General features: G+C 41.5%; 1 long non-coding RNA gene across 1 annotated transcript; it reads right to left on the reverse strand.

The window, feature by feature from the left end:
• Positions 1–685: 685 nt before the first annotated feature.
• On the reverse strand, positions 686–8,918 carry LOC142171646 (uncharacterized). Its single transcript, XR_012701502.1, has 2 exons — positions 8,152–8,918; positions 686–944 (listed from the first exon to the last, which is right to left on the reverse strand). It is a non-coding gene; the product is annotated as an uncharacterized LOC142171646 (long non-coding RNA).
• Between the last annotated feature and the right edge of the window lie 659 nt (positions 8,919–9,577).

Raw genomic sequence — 9,577 nt, forward strand, 5'->3', positions numbered from 1 at the left:
CCAATAAAACACAGTTTATCCAAAATCAATTCAAGCCAAGTTTAAGTCAATAGAGCGACCGTGGATCTACCACGCTTATATTTTCTCACCGGTCAACAAAATTTCTTACCCGCACTTTATTTTCGCAGACCAAATAATAAAAGAGTCAAACTTTTCTATGAATAGGGATTCAAATAAAAGATGACTTGGGACACCCAAAAATCAATTTCAAGTGGCGATTCTGAATAATAAAATAATCCCTATTTCAAAATTGTCACTTCAATCGAAAAAACTCTTTAACACACAATCCATAACACGTATTTCTTTTGAGGTAAAAAGGGGTGTGACAATGGTGCTGGCATGTAGTATTTACTATATTTGGCAAGAGAGAAATCAAAGAATATTTCGAGGAAGAAGAAGAACTATTGACAATCTTAGCAGGCTAACAGTGCAAGATATACACTGTCGAGGGAGCCGCAACAAGAAGATTGCAAAGCAGCCGGAAACCATCTATCCTTGAAAATCTTTCCGGAGGGAAAGAGTTAGAAGAAGAGTAGGATAATATTGGCATTTTTATAGTGATGAGTGTGAAGATTTCCTTAGTATTGAATAGTGTCATGACCCAATTTTCCCTCCGTTGGATATCGTAATGGCACCTAGTCGTAGGGACTAGGTAAGCATAATATTTACTGAATAACAACAATAATAAATAACATCTAACAACTTTTGAAATAGAAATCTCTATAAAATTTACAATTCTCAAAACCGGTAGTATAAGTCATAAGCTCTACAGAGTTTGCTATAAATTTTTAAATACAACTGTTTGGAAATAGGTAAAACAATGTGAATACAAAATAGGAAGGTGACTCCGAAGCCTGCGAACGCAGCAACAGGTTTACCTTGAGTCTCCACAGCAACAGTCCGCACCACTAGCTAATGATCAACTGATTTCGAAGTACCTGTATCTGCACAAAAAATGTGCAAAAGTGTAGTATGAGTACACCATGACGGTACCCAGTAAGTATCAAGACTAACCTCATTAGAGTAGTGACGAGGAACAGTCAAGACATCTACTGGACTAAATAACCTGAACAAAGTATAAGTATAGAAATAACAGAGTATAATATCTACATAAAGACTACGCGATATGACTAACAATACAGTAATTGCAATAGGAAAGGACATCAACAAGTATCAACGGAATACCATAATAATGAGACAGAAGGGTGAACATAAACTCAACCTAAATCCTAAATCACAGATATATCAAGGACAATTAATAACTCAGCAACAACGACCATTTTCACATCAGGTTTTAGTCAACAAACTCCACGAGGTACCGAACCTCGGACAAATCACAACTCACAGGTCTCAATATCTGAACCCTAATACTTGGCATCCTTGCCCTCATTACACCTTATACTCGCACTGACGACTCGCGTGCCAAATAGATCCATTCTCACATAGAAGGCAAATAAGCAAGGGTGTACATCTATACTCAACAATATCAAGAAAACCTCTTATCCGATAAAAGTGCTTAACTACGTGTATGCTTGTGCAAGTGTCCTAACATAGTTCATACCAGCTAGTGAGCATAAGGGAAAAGAACGGACAACACGTAGAATGTTTTCTCACAACTTTCACAAGATAAAGCTCACACAGGTAAGTGTACCATTACACAAATATCAACAACAAGAATGCCCCCAAGCCATCACAAATCATCACAATCAATCCCTGACACATCCCCCCTTGTCTCACCGCGTGTGCAATAGTAAAGTAAATGCCCGCCTTGTCGCGCCACACATGCATAATAATGTTCCACCTTGTCTCACCACATGCGCAACCCACATATATATATCCCGCCTTGTCACGCCGCATGTGCAAATATCAATAATAACAATAGCATGGCAGAAACCTCGTGCAACCCCATAACAAAGAGATGTCAACAAAGGGCATTCCCGAGATACCGCCTCATAGTCCCAAAAGTAAATATGCAAGACAGGGGGATCTCCCGAGGTACCGCCTCATAGTCCCAAAGTAAATATGCAAGAACAACAAGTACAACATCAACAATAACACTAATACAAGGGTACGACAAATAAATCAACTCAAGAACCTTCGATCACAAGAAAGGGTAAAACTAGTTCGCAAGGAATAGCCATAATAAAGAATAATAGGCGTAATAAGAACAGCTCAACAGGGAAGAAAATAATATGTAACAATGATCCCACAATATACGGTTCAACAACAAGAAAACTAACACGAGTCAAATAATTCTAAATAAGGGCAAATCAACTAAGGCATAGGATATCTAAGCTTCTTTTAAGTTTGGAAAATTACGAAAGAGATGCAACAAATTCAAATAAAGGTAGGCGGCAGAAAGATAACCATAACCTCAATTAAGGGTGAACATTTACAAAAGGGATAACTACAACTTCAAATAAAGACAAGCAGTTAGGGGAAAGATAACATGGCAATAGAAGAGATAACAATTTCAGTTAAGGCACAGATGACTCAAATAATCATCAAGGGCGGATCATGAAGTAATTAATTCTAATTAAAACAGGTAAAGGTGAAACTAGTAATTCAGAAACGTAATCATAACGAGAACAACTGCATATTCAGTGAATACAAGGACCTAACAACCCATAAAGTCCAACTTTCCATAAATAAATCCGAGTAAGTACTCGTCACCTCGCGTACACGGACTACAATTAGTATAGAAGACTCAAATCCTAAGAGGTAGTTCCCCCACACAAAGTTAGGCAAGATACTTACCTCAAAGAAGACAAACCGATACTCTAAAATGAACTTCTCGGGTGAAATGACCTCCGGGCAGCTCAAATCTAACCAAAATAACTTCAAAGCACAAATAAAACTCATACGAAACTATTCCGGATCATAAAGCTTCAATCTTTATCAAAATCTAAAAATCGACCCAAAAGTTGACCCTCGGGCCCGCACCTCGGAACCCGACAAATTTTACAAAACCCGAACACCCATTCCGATACGAGTTCAACCATACTAAAATGATTAAATTCCGATACCAATTCATCCCTCAAATCATGATTTTTTATTTTGAATTTTTTTTCTTCAAAAGCCTCCATTTTCCTCAACTCAAAACACAAATTAAATGATAAAAATAAAGATAAAATCATGGAATATAATAAATTCTAGGTGAAGAACACTTACCCAATCGATTTTCTTGAAAAACCCACAAAGAATCGCTCAAAACCGAGCTCTACAAGTCAAGATATGATGAAAATGGCCTAACCCTCGATTTGAAGATCTTATATTCTGCCCAGGCGTCAAAGCATCGCGAATGCGGAGAAAGGATCATGTTCGCGAAGAAGAAAAATGTAGGCTGCCAGGATAACCCTACGCGAACGCAAGCTAAGGGGCGCGAACGCGAAGGGTAAGAAACAGAACTTACGCGAACGCGAAGAAGAAATAGCCAACAACCCCCAATTTCTACAACGCGAATGCGAGGGAATAGATGCGAACGCGAAGAAGGAGAAAGCGGACTTTCGCGATCGCGAACGTGATCATGCGAACACGAAGAACAATGAATTCCTCCTCCAAAATTACTCTTTGCGAATGCAAAGGAAGGGACGTGAACGCGATTTAGGAAACCAGATGACAGAAAACAACAGTTCAAAAATAGAACGAAATAGCCCGTAGCCCATCCGAAACACACCCGAGGCCCCCGCGACCCCGTCTAAACACACAAACAAGTTCCATAACCTAACACGGACTCGCTCGAGGTCTCAAATCACATCAAACAACGTCGAAAATACAAATCGCACCACGAATCGAACTTATGAATTTCCAAAACTTCCAACTTCGAAAACTCGTGCTGAAACCAATCTAACCAACCCGGAATGACGTCAAATTTTTCAGGCAAGTCCCAAATAACATAACAGAGTTGTTCCAACTCTCGAAATCGTATTCCGACCCCGATATCAAAAAGTCCACTTCTAGTCAAAATCTCCGAAAATTCGACTTTCGCCATTTCAAGCCTAAATGAGCTACAAACCTCCAAAACACAATCCGGACACGCCCCTAAGTCCAAAATCACCCAACGGAGCTAACGGAACCGACGAAACTCCAATCCGGAGTCGTCTCCACACAATTCCGACTACGGTCAAAATCCTAAGACTTAAGCTTCCGTTTTAGGAACTAAGTGTCCCAAATCACTCCGAATCACCCAGTAATTGAATTCAACCACGCACGCAAGTCAATACACATAATACAAAGCTGATCAGGGCCTTATGCCGCTGGACGAGACTTAAATTCTCAAAATGATCGACCGGGTCGTTACAAATAGATAATATCAGAAGCGAGGAGGGGATAGTAGATAAATGTTTTAGCAGGTTTCTAGAGGTGGATTGCTGACCATCTCTAGGTTTTTTTATTTTTTATTTTTTATTGTACATATTTTTCCCTTGGTAATAAAGTTACTTATTTACCAAAAAACAAATTGAGCATAATATTCAAGAATATGCAATGTATATCACAAAAATACCTTTATTTAAAATTAATTTTTCTATAGTACGTGCATGGAATATACAACAACAACAACAACGCAGTAAAATCCCTCTAATGGGGTCTGGGAAGGGTAGTGTGTACACAGACCTTACCCCTACCCCGAAGGAGTAGAGAGCCTGTTTCCGAAAGACCCTCGGCTCAAAAAAACAAAAAGACAAAAGGGAAAAAAAGGAGACAATATTAGTATCACAACAACAATCATTGGATAAATAGGAACACCATGAAATTCAGAAGAAAGATGCAAAGTAAAGGAAGACAATATTAGTAAATATTAGTATCATCACAACAGTCATAAGAAAAATAGGAACATCATGAAATCTAGAAGAAAGATGTAGAGCAAAAGCGATAGCTAGTAAATAGGACCTGCACTAAAAAGCGAAATAGCAAGCCACAACATTCCCACTAGTTATCTTAGACAAAACCCCTACATGGCTAGTCCCACCATGTTACGAAGTAAGGCACGACTCAACTACCTCCTTACCTACAACCCTAATACTCGACCTCCACATCTTCCTATCAAGTGTTATGTCCTCGGAAATCTAGAGCCTCGCCATATCCTGCCTGATCACCTCTCCCCAATACTTTTTAGGCCGCCCTCTACCTCTTCTCGTGCCCTCCGTAACCAGCTGCTCACACCTCCGTACCGGAGCATCTGGGCTTCTCCTCTGAACATGTCCGAACCATCTAAGCCTCGCTTCCCGCATCTTGTCATCAATAGGAGCCATATGCACCTTCTCCCGAATATCATCATTCCTAATCTTATCTATCTTACTGTGACCACACATCCACCGCAACATCCTCATTTCTGCTACTTTCATCTTCTGGATATGTGAGTTCTTAACGGGCCAATACTAAGCCCCATACATCATGGCCGGTCTAACAACTGCATTATAAAACTTACCTTTGAGTATCGGTGGCACTCTCTTGCCACACAGGACTCTAGATGCTAACCTCCACTTCATCCATCCTACCCCAATACGTGTGTGACATTCTCGTCGATCTCCCCTCCCCCCTGGATAACCGAACCAAGGTACTTGAAGCTGCCTCTACTCGGGATGACCTGCGAATCAAGCCTCACATCCACGCCCACTTCCTCTGGCTCAGCGCTGAACTTACACTCCAGGTATTCCGTCTTTGTCCTGCTCAGCTTGAAACCCTTAGACTCAAGAGCCTGTCTCCAAACCTCCAGCCTCTCGTTAACACCGGCTCGCGACTCATCAATCAGAACTATGTCATCGGCGAATAGCTTGCACCATGGCACATGCCCTTGAATATGGTGTGTTAACGCGTCCATTACCAGGGCGAATAAGAACGGACTGAGCGCAGAACCTTGGTGTAACCCCATTACAACAGGAAAATGCCCAGAGTCGCCTCCTATTGTCCTAACCTGAGTTTTAGCCCCATCATACATGTCCTTAATCGCCATAATGTAGGGAACCGACACACCTTTTGCCTCCAGGCATCTCTGGAGAATTTCTCTAGGAACCTTGTCATACGCTTTCTCTAGGTTAATAAACACCATGTGCAGATCCTTTTTCCTCTCTCTGTATAGTTTCACCAACCTTCTAACAAGGTGTATAGCTTCTGTAGTCGAACGACCCGACATGAACCCGAACTGGTTGTCGTATACAGACACTGTCATCCTCACCCTCGCTTCAACCACCCTCTCCCACACTTTCATGGTACTTCAACCACCCTCTCCCACACTTTCATGGTATGACTCAGTAATTTGATACCCCTATAATTGTTACAACTCTGGATATCATCTTTGTTCTTATACAATAGAACCACCATACTCCACCTCCACTCATCCGACATTATTTTCCCCTTAAAAATAATATTAAACAACCTAGTCAACCACTCCAAACCTGCTCTCCCCACACACTTCCGAAATTCCATCGGAATCTCATCTGGCCCGGTCGCTCTGCCCCTACTCATCTTACGCATAGCTCCCACGACCTCCTCAACCTCGATACGCCTGCAGTACCCAAAGTCACGGTGACTCTCGGAATGCTCCAATTCGCCTAGCACAATATCTCGATCCCCTTCTTCATTCAGAAGTTTATGAAAGTAAGTCTGCCATCTCCTCTTAATCTGGGCATCTTCCATCAATACTCTACCATCTTCGTCCTTGATGCATCTCACTTGGTCCAAATCTCGAGCCTTCCTCTCTCTCAACTTATCCAGCCAGAATAACTTCTTCTCCCCACCTTTTCCCCCCAATTGCTCGTACATACGACAATAAGCCGCAGTCTTAGCCTCTGTGACCGCCAGCTTAGCCTCCTTCCTAGCTGCCTTATACCTATCCATGCACACTCGCCTCTCCTCCTCACCTATGCTCCCCACTAACTTCAGGTACGCCGCCTTCTTTGCTTTCACTTTACCTTGGACCACTTCATTCCACCACCAGTCTCCTTTGTGCCCACCAGAGATGCCCGTCGAGACCCCTAACACCTCTCTCGCAGCCTCCCTAATACAGTCTGCTGTCGTTGATCACATAGTGCTCGCGTCACCACTGCTCCTCCAAGCTCCCATAGCCGACAACCGCCCCTCCAACGCTTGGGCTTTATCCTTAGTTAAGGCTCCCCACCTGATTCTCGATCTTCCTCGAGTAGACCTTTTCCTCCTCTTTAACATAATATCAACGTCCATCACCAAAAGCCTATGCTGCGTCGCGAGTATCTCACCCGGAATTACCTTGCAATCCTTGCACAACCCTCTGTCACAGCTCCTGAGGAGGAGATAGTCAATCTGGGTCTTCGCCACCGCATTTTGAAAAGTAACCAAATGCCCCTCCCTCTTCTGAAAGCTAGAGTTCGCATTCACCAACCCAAAAGCCTTAGCGAAGTCCAACAATGATGTACCTCCTCCGTTCCTCTCCCCAAAACCAAAGCCTCCATGCACCTCGCCATAACCACCTGCGGTCGACCCAATATGCCCATTGAAATCCCCTCATATGAATAGCTTCTCAGCAGGCGGAACATGACGCACAATCTCATCTAATCCTTCCCAGAAGCGCAGTTTAACCTCCTCATCTAGGCCCACATACGGCGCATAGGCACTAACGATGTTTAGGGTGCATTCTCCAACCACCAACTTAATAGTCATCAATCTATCAAACTCCTGAGTACCAAAGTTTATACCCGTCCACGTCCCTCGCCCTCGACCCTACCCAGCTTGTCTCCTGGACACACGCTATATTGACCCTCATCTTCTGGAGGATCTTCACCAACTCTATAGATTTACCCGTCAATGTACCTACGTTCCATGACCCAATTCTCAACCTACAGATACCCTTGTTCCCTTTACCTCCCTTGCCTCCCGCCCCACCCCCCGTTCCCCCCGAGGACATGACCTCACTCGACCATTCCAGACCACAACCACTCTACCTACGGCAGAGTAAGGGGAATCACTATCACACAAGGCAACATACCAAACCAGAAGAATACAAGTTGCAACAACAGGCACACTAATACAGTAAATAAACTAGTACGAGGTAAGATGTCAGTAATTTAACTCACACAACAAAGGAAAACTGAAAAACGGGAGGTACCAACTCCCGGGAGCAGAAAAAATACAATAAAAATACCGATACCACGAGTACCAGATATAGAACGAAAGAACCTGGAGCAAGTTTTCCTGAAGCGTGTCGGATCTGCTCAAGAGCACTGGCAAGTCCTGCTGTGTCCCGCCTGAAAGTTGTTCGAAAGTTGCCGGAATATACAAAACTTGCCGGTAATCTGAACACACCGGGAAATAGTCTGTCCTCGCCGGGAAGAAGCTGCACAAAATTGGTTTTGCCGGGCCGGCAAAAGAGATCGTGAGTTTGGCGTCTGGTTTAGAGTGACAGAGTGAGGGTGAAGAAAAAAGCTCCGATTTGCTTAGCCGATCTACACTACTAAAATGGGTATTCAGATTTCACGACCGGATTCAGTGACGGAGACGGTGGTCCTTATTGCAGCGGCAGAAAATCTCAGCTCAAATACAATTGCAGTTTCGCAAAAATGTCCAACTCAGAAGCTCAACAACATGGGAAAATAAACCAAAAACCCACAAAGAAAATGTCTTCAAATGAACAGCTTCATCTCAGAAAAAATAAAAATCCAAATCAGCAAGTAGATCAGTTCAATGGCGGGGTGGAATTGTCGGACTGTCGGAGTAACGAGTAGCGCCGGCGGAGACGGAGAGCAGCGAGAACTTCCAAACGCAGAAGTTCGCTGGTCACTGGCAGAGAAATCGCAGAAGATGGAGACCAAAATTGACCTGGGTATTTTCCTTTTTGTTTGCGTGAAGAATGAGGAATTGGGGATGGATCGATTTTGATTTTTTAGGGATTAGAAAATATAGGAATAAACACGGCACACGATATCAAGAAAACAGAATTTATACCAAATAAAGTAAAAGGAAGAGATTTTAACTGATCCTTGACTTGAGTCAATCGATGTTTACTCTTTATAGTAATAGTACTATACACGTATGCATGGAAGAATAATACTTAGAATGAACAATTTTTATATTTGTGTATATACATATCATGCACAAATTTTATACAAGAAAACACGTATGCATGGAATATATATTTTAAAAATTTTATTTTCTTTCATTCTCAATTATGTAAATAAATTTTTGAGTTTTTTTTGTTAATATCAAAATTATTATTACGAACAAATTATTCTAATTAAGTTTTTACTATGCTTAATATTTTATTATTCTAACATTATATATGCTTAAATATTGTTTTATTTTTTAACTTGTAAATAAAATATAAATTAAAACTAGAAAAAAAGTATAATATTAAAAATCTAAAAAAAAATAAAAAGAAGATAAAAGTTGATAATTTAGATGGTAAAATAGGTATTTTGCAATCAAAAGTTTTAGAAATCTAGTTGAGTGACCTTCTGAGTACTATAGGGATAGTTAAGTAACTTTGCTGTTACAAGCTAAAGAAAGATGACTTTGGTAGATAATTTCGGATAGTTATGTGACCATTTGAGTAATAGACTCTCATTTATGGACCTATATTTGTTTTCAATTTCTACATGCGCAAAGA

The sequence above is a fragment of the Nicotiana tabacum genome, chromosome 17 (genome assembly GCF_000715075.1).
Source record: "Nicotiana tabacum cultivar K326 chromosome 17, ASM71507v2, whole genome shotgun sequence".
NCBI lineage: Eukaryota > Viridiplantae > Streptophyta > Magnoliopsida > Solanales > Solanaceae > Nicotiana > Nicotiana tabacum.